The 10,576-nt window shown below is 39.4% G+C and overlaps 1 protein-coding gene and 2 pseudogenes across 1 annotated transcript in view; 1 reads left to right on the top strand and 2 right to left on the bottom strand.

Moving 5' to 3' along the window:
* PTP4A1 (protein tyrosine phosphatase type IVA, member 1) overlaps nt 1-10,576 on the top strand; it is a 52,244-nt gene that overhangs the window by 14,789 nt on the left and 26,879 nt on the right. The window lies entirely within an intron of this gene.
* On the bottom strand, nt 2,778-3,113 carry LOC105548851 (annotated as a pseudogene).
* LOC105548866 overlaps nt 3,135-10,576 on the bottom strand; it is a 24,180-nt pseudogene continuing 16,738 nt past the window's right edge.

Raw genomic sequence — 10,576 nt, 5'->3', positions numbered from 1 at the left:
GAAGGAAGGAAGGAAGGAAGGAAGGAAGGAAGGAAGGAAGGAAGGAAGGAAGGAAGGAAGGAAGGAGAAAAGAAAGAAATTTCCAGTCTTATCTTGTACTTTTCCTGACCCAGCCCTGGAACCAGTCATTTCTCAGTAAGGTCCATTTCCTTTTAGGGGAAAATAGTATGTAGGAACCAAAATCTGAATATTATTAGACATGCTCAAAATTCAATCTAACACTCCAAGATTCATTCTAGCTTTCCCATGTTCCATATTTGTATCTACTTTTCTCTAGCAGTGAGAAACCTGGTTCTAAGAAGAAAGAAAAAAAAAGAAAGGAAAGAAAAATAAAAAGAAACCTGGTTCTGTTATTCAAAATATATTTACTCATTTTCTTAAAACAAGAATATCCAGAAAGTAGTTTCAGAGTTTTAAAAATATTAAAAATAGAACTATTATGTGATCCTGCAATCCCACTTCTGGGTATATATCCAAAGGATATGAAATCAGTATGTTGAAGAGACATCTTCCCTCCCTTGATCATTGCAGCATCATTCACAATAGCCAACAAATAAAGAAAATGTAGATTTTAAAACGTGGATAAAGAAAGTCATATACATAACGTGTATATACAGTATATATACACACACACAGAGGAATACAATTTAACCTTAAAAAAGAAGGAAATACTGTCCTTTGCTATGACATGAATGAACCTGGAGGACATTTTGCTAAGTGAATAAACCAGGCACAGAAAGACTCTATGATCTCTTATGTGAAATCTAAAAAAGTCAAAATCATAGAAGCAGAGAATAGAATGGTAGTTGCCTGGGGCTGAGGGTTGGGGGAAAATCAGGAGATGTTGGTTAAAAAGTACAACATTTGGCCGGGCGCGGTGGCTCACGCATGTAATCCCAGAACTTTGGGAGGCCAAGGCAGGTGGATCACTTGAGGTCAGGAGTTCAAGACCAACCTGATCAACATAGTGAAATCCCATCTCTACTAAATACATAAAAATTAGCCGAGCATGGTGGTACATGCCTGTAATCCCAGCTACTTGGGACGCTGAGGCAGAAGAATTGCTTAAACCGGGGAGGCGGAGGTTGCAGTGAGTTGAGATCATACCATTGTACTCCAGTCTGAGCAACAAAAGCGAAACTCGGCCTCAAAAAAAGTAAAAAAATATATAGAGTACAACCTTTCAGTTAGGATGAATAAGTTCTGGAGATCTGTTACCCAGTATAGTGACTATAGTTAATAATAATGTGTTACACACATGAAAATTTTGAATAGATTAGATCTTAAATTTACTCATCTCAAAAAAATTATGTAAGGTGATGGATACGTTAAATAGCTTTATTTCACAATGTGTGTGTGTGTGTGTATATATATATAAACAACACACAGTAAACCATAAATATATTTAATTTTTGTCAATGACGCTTTACACCTTAAAAAAGTTGAGAAAACATTCTTTTTTAAAAAGTTGTGGATTAAAGTAGTGATAGATGGTTTTCACTTATTTCCCATCAAAAGTTTATTTGAGCATTCTCCTTTCACAGGCACCATTTTGGCTCTGCCCTACTCAGATATAATAAGATTAATCACACTTAAGAGAATGCCTTTCAGGAGTTCAGAAGTTTAAGGCTAGTAGGGCGGATTTTTTTTTTTTTTTTTTTTTTTTTGAGATGGAGTCTTGTTGTGTCGCCAAGACTGGAGTGCAATGGTGCGATCTCAGCTCACTGCAACCTGCGCCTCCCAGGTTCCAGTGATTCTCCTGTCTCAGCCTCCCACGTAGCTGGGACTATAGGCGTGTGCCAACATGCTGGCTAATTTTTGTATTTTTAGTAGAGATAGGATTTCACCATGTTGGCTAGGCTGGTCTCAAACTCCCGACCTCGAGTGATCCACCTGCTTTGGCCTCCCAAAGTGCTGAGATTACAGGCATCTGCCACCTTGCCCAGCCAGGGGAGGATTTTTTAATGCTACACAGACCCCAAATTTATTCCTCTGCCTTTGTTCTTGCTCTCTCCAACATTTATTTAAAAATCACAAATTTGATTTAAGGTATTCTTGTTTAAAAGCCTTTAAAGTTCCCCATTATCTCATCATTTCATATTCCCTAGTATGGAATATAAATTCTTTCACAATCAGGAACTTGTTTCATTCCCTCTAGGCTCTCCCCGTTTCTTTCCTGCCCACATCCCCCATATTCCAAAACCCACTATTCTGCCACAACTCAGCTCTGAGGTCGTAACCTCTTCATGAAAGCCTTTTTTGAATCCTAGGTCTCAGTTAGATGACCCTCTCTGATTTCCCTTAGCACTTCTTATTTTCCCTACTATAGCACTTTCTCCATTACTGTGATTTGTCTGTTATAATCTGAAGTCAGGCTTTGAATCCAGATTCAAATTATTTGCTGTGTGACATAACATTTCTGTACCTCAGTTTCCTCATCTGCAATGTAAAGAAAATCACAAGATCTACCTCATAGGTTTGTTGTGAGGATAAAATGAATTGATACGTAGAACAGGCTTAGAATGGCACCAGGCAAGCACTCTAAAGTGTTCGCTACTCACAACAGTATTTATATATCCTTATGCCACATTCCTACATAGGTGCTCTCAGTTTTTTTGTTTGTCTCCATCATAGCAGCCTGTGAGCTGTGTAGAGCCTGTGACCATGTCCTGTTTTTCCTTCTATTCCTCTCTCCAAGCACAGCCCAGAGTACCAGGGTACATGGTAGAAGTTCAGAAAAGGTTTATTAAGTTAATGTAAACACAACCCTGATTTAATTTTTGAAGGAAAATTTGTATTATTTTAATTATTTTTATGTACAGAAAACTTAACAGTGTACATTTAACCCAGCTTAGTGGCAAGTTCTTTAGCCTTTGCCTTTTCAAGCTTGCTGATGCAAGCCACAGACTTGGGACCCAGGACATTGCCTCCCCAGTGACGGCGGATCTCATTGTATCTGTCATTGTAATCCGTCCTGATAGCTTCCAGTAGTTTAGCCAAAGCGTCTTTGTCTTCGAGTTAACCTGTGTGAAGGCAACAGTGGAGCAGGTCTTCCTGTGGACTAGACGGCCCAGTCTTACCTTCCCCTTGATAATGCAGTAAGGGACCCCCATTTTACCACACAGGCCAGGCAAGAAGACAACCAGCTCAATGGGATCCACGTCGTGTGCAATCACCACCAGCTGAGTTTTCTTGTTCTCTTCCAAGGTGGTGACGGTGTTAACTCCAGCTCGAAGGACAGGTAGTCTCTTAGTGGGGATGTCCCCTTTTCCAGCAGTTTTCTTTTTGGCCAGGGTCAACACCCTCTGTTTCTTCTCTTGCTTTTTCTCTGATCTGTACTTGTGGGCCAGTTGAAGTAGCTGAGTAGCTGTTTGGCGGTCCAGGGCCTGAGTGAACTGGTTAATCGCAGGAGGCACTTTCAGCCCCTTGTAGAGGATGGCTCTCCGCTGCCGCAACCTGATAGAGCGGGGCCATTTCATAAAGCCGCTGAGGTCTCTTTTGGGCTGAATGTCCTATCCAATGTCAAAATTCTTAGGCTGTTTCTCAAACAGGGGATTCACCACTTTCTTAACCTCCTGCTTCTTCATGATAGCAGGGCTGGAGCCACCTTCTTCCCCTTGGCCTTCTTTCCTTTTGGCAGGAGGAGAGAGCCTGATTTATTTTTAAAGATGATAAAATGTTGACAAGATTTGAAGTTGTTTTTTTTTAAAAAAAAAAAAAAAAAGAAAGAAAGAGAGAAAACCTTTATGTAGTATATATACACAATGGAATACTATTTATCCACAGAAAAATGGAATCCTGTCATTGGCAGTAACATGGATAGAACTGGAGGACATTATGTTAAGTGAAATAAGTCAGGAACAGAAAGTTAAACACAGAATGTTCTCACTCATATGTAGAAACTAAAAAAAAAAGTTGATCTTATAGAAGTAAAAAGCAGAACAGGGTATACTAGAGGCTTGGAAGGGTAGAGGGAAGAGGAAAATAGGGAGAGATTTGTTAAAGAATACAAAATTACAACTACATAGGAATAAATTATAGTGTTCTGTAGCATTGTAAGATGCCTGTAGTTAACAATAATATTCAGTTTCAAATTGCCAGAAGAAGGATATTGAATGTACACAACATAAAGAAGTGATAAATGCTTGAGATGATGGACACGCTACTCTGATCTAATTAATCACTATATGTTATATGTATCACATCACTATGTACTCCATAATATGTGCAATTATTATGTGTCAATTTGAAAAGTTTAAACAAATGAAAATATTGAAAGGAAAACTTTAAAACTGAGATATGTGAGCCATACTAGATAACCCTCAGTGACTGGTTTTTTAATCTACATAATAGATTCAAAACAAAATGCTTCATGAGCCCCTCCCTGGATTACAATTAACGGCGGTGTGAAAAAAAGATGATGTGATTAACCAGAGATAATGTAATCAACCAGGGAAGAAAAGGTGTGGCCCCCCTCTCCTTCTGGAGTATAAAAGGAGTTGCAAGAGGCTTGGGTCACCATTTGGTGAGCTGAGGGTGAAGCACAAAGGTTGAAGCGTTCTTCAGACGACTCTACCTGAGGGTGAAACTACAAAGGTTGAAGCGTTCTTCAGACGACTCTGCCTGGAGAAAGAACAGTGCTACATAGAGGGGTGAGTAGACCACGCGAGCTTTCATGATAAAGGGCCTGTAAGAGCTCCTCGAGCCTTGGTTGGAGTGCATATGTGAATAGGAGGTTTGTTTTTAAACATTTCCGTAGTGATACTGGGTTTTGGTTTGTTTGTTTGTTTGTTTGTTTTTGAATTGAGACAGGTTCTCCCTCTGTTGCCCAGGCTGGAGTGCAGTGGCATGATCTCAGCTCACTGTAGGCTTCACCTCCTGGGTTCAAGCAATCCTCCCTGCCCCAGCCTCTGAGTAGCTGGGATTACAGGCACCTGCCACCATGCCCATCTAATTTTTGTGTTTTTAGTAAAGAGAGGGATTTCACCATGTTGGCCGGGCCAGTCTCAAACTCCTGACCTCAGGTGATCTGCCTGCCTCGGCCTCCCAAAGTGTTTGAATTGCATGCGTAAGTCACTGTGCCCAGTCCCATACTTTTTTTTAAATAACCTTTATTTTTGCTTTGAGAATCTAATCGTACATGCTTGACCATAATTACCTGGACCTTTTGGAAACTGTTGATAGATTTTTTTATTTATGAAAGTATTACAAGCCACTATGGGTAATTTGTTGTTGTTGTTTGGAGATGAAGTCTCCCTCTGTTGCCCAGGCTGGAGTACAGTGGCTCAATCTCTGCTCGCTGCAACCTCTGCTTTCCAGGTTCAAGTGATTCTCCTGCCTCAGGTTCCCAAGTAGCTGGGACTACAGGCGTGCGCCACCACGCCTGGCTAGTTTTGTATTTTTAGTGGAGACAAAGTTTCACCATGTTGGCCAGGCTGGTCTCGAATTCCTGACCTCAGGTGATCCCCCTGTCTGGGCCTCTGAAAGTGCTGGGATTACAGGCATGAGCCACTGCACCCAGCCGCTGTGGGTAATTTGGACAACAACAACAAAAAATAGAAAATAGAAAATAAAACATCCACAATTCATACTGATTTCACAAATAGTCACTATACGCATTTTCACGTATTTCTTTCCATGCTTTTTTCCCATGTACAAATATTTTGTCTCAAAACTAGGATTCTATCATATTAAGTTCATTATTTTTAACATTGTTTTATGATCATAACCTTTTTCAAATGAATATTCTTGGGAACTATGATGTAGGTAGTTGCACAAGAGTCTTCATACAGATGTACCAGAACTGTATTTAACTTGTCACCAAAGTTGCAAAGCAGTAGAGAGAATGTACATCTGTGTATGTCGATTGTATTAAAACCGTTTTTTCCTCCAAAGTATACTATTCAACTTTGAACTACAAATTTTGCGTCATCAAATAAGTCCTCAGTAATTGTGTGATACAGCTTAGTCTAATGTAATCTGTTGATGTCAAAGGTTTGCTTTTAATACAAGGCTGCAATTTTGTACCCGAAACCATGCTTCAGGGCCATAAAGTAACAGGATGCTGTTGGCAACTCGGGTTCAGGTAGAATCTCCTATGGTCACTGAATGATTTTCACACACAATTTTGGTCTCCATGACTGTATGTTTCAGTAGTGAAAGCCAAAGGTCAATGTGCTTCCTCCTTATAAATAACCAGTTATATGGGTGGCCTAAAAATAAAGTTCTTCTTGGCCAAGACAGGTTAATGAAAGCCAGTTTGGTATCCTGTCATGCAGTATAGCTATTTTAGTGTCTCAGTGTTACTAAATTTGTCAGCTTTCCCTGGACATTAGCACATATTTAGATCTTGATGTTCTAACTAATGAATGACAGCTAAGGAATGTGTACATTCCTGGTAAAGAATTTATTGTATTATCACTGGTTAGGTTGGGGGAGTTGGAATTTAGTATCTGTGTATAGGAGCAGGAAAGGTAAATTATGATTTAAAATTCACCGGATTGTAGGAGAGGAGAAAGGAAGAGGAAGTTGTGTCATGAACATAACCAAACTAAACAAAACCATTGCCCAGCCTGGGATTATAATTGTAATGGAGTACAATTAATGTAGTTGACTCAGGTTATTCAAAAGGTTACGGCTACAGTTGTTTAAAACAGAAAATACGAAAGAAAAATAGCAGGGCATCAAAGTTAGTGATATCAGTTGGCCTTATTTTAAGAGGCTTATAACCACATCTGAAAATTTCCAATTACCAATCTAGAAATTTCCATAGACATTGACTATATCTGGGGAGGGGAGGAGTAATTCAGTGCTTTAATTTAAATTTTAAAAAATTCAGAAGACTGAAAGCACAAATATTCAAAGTAACAGATGGTAGCCTCCTCTCAGAGGCAATAAAAAGACTTTACAATCCTCACCAGAAGTGTATTTAGTTATAATTTAGTTTTGCAGTTTTTTTTTAAGTATATTCCATTACAGTAGAATTTTTCTCTATTCTTGTCAAGCTTCTGGTCTCTCTTAAACCTCAAAGCATATGAAAAGCATTCTATTCATGTTCTTTTATCATAATACTGGGAGTATCTTGTCCAAAACTTGACCAGAAATTCTTATACACTTTCTTCTAGACTGAAGTCCCAAATGCTTAGAAGACTGTTTCAAGGGCTTTATCTCCACTGCCACATTACAACCTTTCAGGCCGAATTAGGTATCTCTCCTCAGTCTTCCCATAGCACACAATAAGGAACATCTATTATATAATTTAGGCCGGGTGCGGTGGCTCACGCCTGTAATCCCAGCACTTTGGGAGGCCAAGGTGGGCAGATTACTTGAGGTCAGGAGTTCAAGACCAGCCTGGCCAACATGGTGAAACCCCATCTCTACTAAAAATACAAAAATTAGACAGATGTGGTGGCCTGTAGTCCCAGCTACTGGGGAGGCTGAGGCATGAGAGTAGCTTGAACCAGGGAGGTAGAGTTTGCTGTGAGCTGACATCACACCTAGCCTGGGTGACAGAGTGAAACTCTGTCTCAAAAAAAGGAACAATTTATCAAGCTGTATTGTCATTGTTTACACATGGGTCACTTTTGGGGACAATCTTACTCTTATTTATGTTTGTATATCCACCTCTTAGGCAATGCTGGTGTATAGTAGATTTTCACAGAAATTATATCAGAATCATACAAGGAGACAATTGTGTTTTTAGCGTCAATGCTGGAAGTTCTGAATCACATAGTATGGTTTCTGTTAACATGTGGTTGATATCAGAACACAGCCAAGCAAAACAGCAATTATTCCATGTATTCCTAGAAGATTCATACCTCCTTTTCTTTTCATCTTTCCACTCCCAAAACAATTGCTGTTCATTTCTGGTAATATAAGAATAGTGCTAATTGACTCTTTCTTCTTCAAAGAAGATCTAGTTGGTTCAGCAAAGAAAATGGATTCTGTAGATCTTTAGAGGCTGCCCTGAGTAGAGGTACACGACTTTCTAGGGCAAACATTTCCATCATTAGAAGATTGAAACAGGTTTTTAGAATGAAACAAGGACCTTTGGAGAGTTCACTGGAAATTAGAATATTTAACCATTCAATATTCTTGTCACAGTCATTAGATTAGATCTAGACTAATAGGAAGGAAAATCCTTGAAATTCCTGATGCCCAAAAAGTATCTCCCTTTCTCCAGTGTCTTCAGTCATCCATTTCTATAAATGACATGAGGCCTGGGTTACCGGAAGTATTATTACTGCCAGTGTAGCTGCCGCTGCTATCATAGTTCTTGGCACCACAAAAAATCTCTGTGCCTATTGCAGTAGTTATGGAGGATTTTGTCTCCCTGAATGACATATCAACTTTGTATTACCAAAGGCATACATCCACTCGGTCTAGCAATGATGAGCTACCTGACAGCAACAGTACCTGGGAGCTTTTAGGATTCACAGACCCCACCTTGTGAATCGAAATCATCTCAAGTGCCTCTAAAGGGCTTGGAGGCCACAGCCTCAGAGAAATTTGTATATTAATTAATAGACCCATGGATCTCAATTTTATGAAAGGAACAATGAGTCTGGGAGTTCAGTTTTCAGTTTTTCGTTTTGTTTTCTTTTTGTTTTCAGATATGGTCTTGCTCTGTCACCCAGGTTGGAGTGCAGTGGCAGGATCTCAGCTCACTGCAACCTCCGCCTCCCTAGCTCAAGTGATCCTCCCACCTCAGCCTCCCAAGTAACTGGGATTACAGGCATGTACCACCACACCCAGATAATTTTTGTATTTTTTGTATAGAGCTGGGGTTTCACCATGTTGGGTGGTGACTAGGCTGGTCTCAAACTCCTGACCTCAAGTGATCCACCTGCCTCTACCTCCCAAAGTGCCAGTAACACAGGCATCATCCATAATGCCTGGCCCAGTTTTAAGTTTTGAGTGGCTCATTTACTCGGTGAATTCTAATCTCTTTTTAAGTAAAACGGGATAGCTCCTCCCAATGCAGTGTTAGAGTCGGGAAGAGGTGCAATCAGATAATAAAAGGAGAATCATTTGAGGAGTTAAATTGCATGGAAATGCAAGGTTCATTTCTGTTATGAGGACCTCCCATTGGCTCTGAGATAAATGCCACTTTCTGTGAGCACTTGGATAGGGTGAGTCGCTTATCCTTCCAGAGCTTTTTTTCCTGAGGTATAATTGGAGGATCTTCCAGGCCTTTCCAGCTCTACCTTTGCATGGGTCTAAAATTCTTTCATCTTATGTTTAGAAAAACTTTGTTCCCCAACACCTTACTGCATTTGCTGCCTTTCATCACTCTAACATCTTTTTAAATCTCAGCTCCCCCAAAAAGGCATGTAGATGTAAACACTTCACAATTTCCTTTTACAATGACCATTGCAGGTAGAAAGGCTGGGTTATGTAGTTACAGTGCTTTGCAAAGATAAAAACCATTTTAAAATAAAAGATAACTATGTAGAAGCCAAGAATTTTTAAAAACTGAGAACCTTAAGGGTCACTTCTAATGGTTTTCATAGTATCACAAATTGTGTGCATGGTTGCAGAATAAAAGCCTAATTAGGGTGTGATTATCACAAGATATTTGCCATACTGAGTTAAGCCCTGTAAGTACAGTAGCCATCTACCAGTCTTTCTCTTTCCAAAAAGGATGCAATTGAAGGAAAACTATTGTAAATACAGATGCTTCTTGACAACTTACAATTGGGTTATGTCCTAATAAACCCATCTTAAGTCAAAGAATATTTTAAGTTGAAAATGCATTTAATATCTCAGTACAGCCATGGCAAAAGTGAGACAATCATAAAAGTTGAACCATCATAAGTAGAGGGCCCTCTGTATTGTAAAATCTGTTCTTAAATAAGCTCTTTATCAATACCACTGATTGGTCAGTAATTTCAATTTATGTATAGATTACTCACTAGTCAAAAGAACTTATGCAATTCACTTCTCAATTAAACTTCTTTTTTTTTTTTTTTTTTTTTTTTTTTTTTTTGAGACAGAGTCTCACTCTGTCACCCAGACTGGAGTGCAATGGTGTGATCCCAGTTCACTGCAACTTCTGCCTCCCCGGTTCAAGCAATTCTCCTGCCTCAGCCTCCCAAGTAGCTGGGATTATAGGTGTGTACCAGAACACCCAGCTAATTTTTGCATTTTTAGTAGAGACAGGGTTTCGCTATGTTTGCCAGGCTGGCAAACTCCTGGCCTCAAGTGATCTTCCTGCCTCAGCCTCCCAAAGTGCTGGGATTACAGGAGTGAGTCACCGTACCTGGCCTCAGTTAAACTTTAATATTATTCACCCTTTCTTTGGTATAACACAATAAAGATAATAGAAATATTTTCCCTAAATTTCCAAAAAGTTACTCCAGTTTTCAAGTTCACGTTTTGCAAATCTAAAAATCTAATCACCCTAATACAAGAAAACAATTTATTTTCTTAATTTAAAAAATTTTTTTACTGTGATTTATTTATTGTGAGACAGGCTCTTGCCTTGGTGCCCAGACTGGAGTGCAGTGCCACAATCACAGCTCAAGGCTTCCTCCTGCCTCAGCCTCCAGAGTAGCTAGTCAAATACATACATATA

This window comes from Mandrillus leucophaeus, unplaced genomic scaffold, assembly GCF_000951045.1.
Source record: "Mandrillus leucophaeus isolate KB7577 unplaced genomic scaffold, Mleu.le_1.0 Scaffold424, whole genome shotgun sequence".
Lineage (NCBI taxonomy): Eukaryota > Metazoa > Chordata > Mammalia > Primates > Cercopithecidae > Mandrillus > Mandrillus leucophaeus.
The sequence above is the reverse complement of the archived record's forward strand: the minus strand, read 5'-3'. Positions and strand labels throughout refer to the sequence as shown.